Below are 3,726 nucleotides of genomic sequence, written 5' to 3' on the forward strand. Positions count from 1 at the left end.
CTCTTCTGTAGAATCCGGAGGCAAGGGATTTATGGCCAGATTCCCCTTGGCACTCAAGCATCCTCCTGCTCCAAGTAGCACCCACGAAGAGACCTCTCGCAGCGGGTTCGGTCCATGTACCCGGTGCAGCTATCAACCCCCTTGGATAGGGTCAGGCAGACAGTCGGGGGTAGCTGATGCTGCCTCTCCCTCCACGCTTTCAACCTGAAGCATTAGTTATTTTCCAGCATTAGTTCCTTGAGCAAAGAAGAACAAACAGTGCTCCTAAGTGTACAAACACAAGCACTCTAGTGGTCGTTTATATGGCCAACTACTAAGGTGTGAATCCTTCTTTCCGAATACATCCAACATTCTATCCGAAATCAATTGCGACTTGGCAAGATCCCAAGGGTTTCGTAAGCTAAACTGCTTGTTTCGTAAGCTAAACTGCTTGTTTACCATGAGTCCGTCATTAAATTAATCCTTCCTTTAGCACTTAACCCGACCTAAAATGTAACCATCTTTGCTTGCACTTTGCAAGGTACATAAATCCTTTCCATGCAGTACAACTATTCGGATATCATTTAAAGTCTGTCTATGATTACCTTAATCATGAGACACAACCAAGAATTTAGTACATAAATGCATTACATGTTATATGTCCTATCCTTTGCGAGATGCAACAAGGATGCCTTTGCACAATTCCGTCTTTTTACTTATGCATCATGTGTTCAAGATTGCAACTTGACCACGGAAGTGCAAGCAATTGCAAATGCACGACATGTAGCTAAGTTTTGTAGATCGAACGAGCAAATAAATTTTCCAATGGGTTTAAACTTGCCTACGAGAATTAAAAATGCTTAGTGCATCCTTTTCATGCAGAATTAATTTTTGGAACCTGACTCAGCAAACTCCCCTTGCCCTTTATCCAATTTCTGAACACCCTTCTACCCGCAAATTTTAACCCTCTTCGTAGGAATCAGGCCTTACAAACTCGGTTTTAAAAAATCGAGAGGTATGGGTGAATAGGGCTTATGGAAGCCTTCAATAGAAGCTTCCAAATTAGAAGCTTCCAAGCGCGGACACAGAGATGACGTGGAGAGAGAAAATGATTGGGAGGATGATGAAGATGATGATGGGGGGAGATGAAAACGATGATGACGATGACGATGATGATGATGATAATGATGGGAAAGGTGGAGGCGACAGCCTGGCAGCAGCCCTGGCGGCATGATGGCAGCGTGGTGGCAGCAACGTCGTGCACGATGTCCTCCTCTCCCTACCCTCTAGCTTGGGGAGGGTTCTTATAGTTTGAAGGGGGGGAATAGCCACACACATGGCTAGTTGCATGCCTCCTCCCCCCCATGCTCTCCTACTCCACACCCACTCCTCTCACACTCCCTCTCCCCCGCCATGCAACGGCTGAAGGGGAGGGGTGTTTTTAAAAAACATTGCACAAATTCATTATCTTTTTGCCCCAAGAAAAGGTGTTCCTGCGTGGGCTACGGGTTTTTAGCTATGGTCTCCTATACCCGACACAGAGCCGGTGTTTATTGATGCACGCGGAGGGAGCACTTAGCCCAATGTATCTTCGTTGTGGGAGATTATTTTGAATTGCTTTTGCGTGATATTTAGGGTCTTGAATATTCCGTAGTGGAAATATTACACCTTCAAGTGTGAAATGTTAGGCTTATGACCATACAACCTCTCATATGGAGTTACATCATGAATCCATGCTGTAGGGGTTCTTTTTAGCACATAGACAGTAGTCACAACTGTTTCAGCCCAATAACCATTTGGAAAACTCTTCTCATTCAGCATAGCTCTTGTCGATTCCATTAGTACCTATTTTTCCTTTTTGCTACACCAGTTTTCCACGGTGTATAGCTGCAAGTTAACTGTCTTGTAATCCCATGTTTAGCAAGGTACCTGTCAAAGTAATTAGAGACATATTTTCCACCTCCATCTGATCTAAGACATGAAATTTTACAGCTCAACTCATTTTCAGCATACTTCTTGAAGTCCTTGAATGCATCAAACACATCATCCTTATGTTTCAGTATGTAAAGCCAAGTATACATGCTGAAATCATCAATGAAGGATACATAGTAACGAGTACCACCAAAAGAAGCATTATGAGGTGGACCCCATACATCTGAATGTACCAACTGCAAGGGTTAAAGGATTAAGTGTCGCCTTGCGAGGGCTTGGTAGGTTCTTGGGTGTCGAGACAGGTCCTGAGACCGATGCCCTGTTCTCCTTGGGTCACTACGCTCAGCTCCCTCCTTTTTACATACCCAAGTATGTTCATCCAATACAAACCCTAAAAGAAGACATGTACTGAAAGAAAATATTCCTTGATCAGGATATAGGGGTCCTCGCCTTGTAGGAGCTCCTAGTTCTGTTGTCTTTAGTTGGTAAGTAGTTCAGACTACCATTTAGGGCAACCTCTTTGATACATTTTTCAGTTTGGCTGTGTTGGAGAAGTTGGTCAGTGACTCGCTTCGGATCTTCTATTAGATGATGCTAGGCCTACTCCTTGTGGATGTCATGCCTTGGTTCTGTCCAGGGGTAGGGGGAGCATTGTGCTGAGTTTTATCGTATATTTGTTTTATATCAGTTTGATGCTTCTCTGGTTGTTTATGTGCAGATATGTTCGTGGATTCGACGGGCTGAGTCGCCCTATCCCGTGGTCGCCAATGAGAGCAAAATTTTGGTGCCGGAAAGTGCTTAAAAATAGCTAAAAATTATGAATATCAAGGGAAAAATATTCAACGTCAAAGGCGGCGGCTCGATCTAGGGCGATTTTTAAGCACCAAAGTGCTTTAAAGGCGCTCGAGCGACACTTGTTGATTTTTCATAATTTTTCAGACAGTCCTGTGGGTTGACACAAGCTACTGGCCAATGCGTGATGCCAAGCCAGACGCCCAGGATTTTTCAGAGTTCAATTCCGAGTCCAGATGGGAAAATGGCCAAGGAAACGGTCAAGATGCGAAGAGGTGGACATTAGAGTGGCCAAAGTGGGCATGACCCTTGGGAGCCCAAATTTAAAATGTAGCATGAAACTTTTGAGGAGAGAGATGAGATGAAATCGTGGAGAAAAATGCACCATCAGGCGGCCGAAAATTGCGCTTGATGCTTGATGATCATCATGGCTGCCTGTGAACAACCATACCACTTGATGCTTGATGATCATCATGGCTGCCTGTGAACAACCATACCAATCGACATTGGCCCTTGCTTCCCTCCTGAATGCTGACTCTATCGCCGCCCTTCGCCTATCAATTGATGGCCTGAATGCTAAGATAGAAATCTAGTCTTTCTCTCTCCTCTCCCTCTCTCTTCTAAAGGCAAGTTCATGTGGGAAGAAGAAGGAAGAAGAAAGAATGGTGGAGGCTTGTCCGGCATGGATCGGATTGCTTCCCGGGCTGGAAATGGTGATTTGTGATCGTGCTGAGCATGAAGTGCTGCTGATTTTTAGATTTGCAGCCATGGACATGAAACCCGAAACACGCAAATAAGCGGTAACTCAATTTTTTCAAAGGAAATTTGAGATTTCATGGCTTTTGATTGATAAAATGTTGTTCATGTGGGCTAAAAATTGTTTATGGTGATGTTTTCCACGAGTACTTGTTGATCATAATCAGAAAATCAGAAAAATATGCATCTTGTGACTCAAAATAATACACTAAAACACGTAAAATATGGAAAATCAAGGGAAAATGATGGTTTTTGGGCATAAAAATG

The sequence above is a fragment of the Lygodium microphyllum genome, chromosome 26, assembly GCF_053477565.2.
Source record: "Lygodium microphyllum isolate KBCC chromosome 26, Lygodium_microphyllum_v1.1.10, whole genome shotgun sequence".
NCBI lineage: Eukaryota > Viridiplantae > Streptophyta > Polypodiopsida > Schizaeales > Lygodiaceae > Lygodium > Lygodium microphyllum.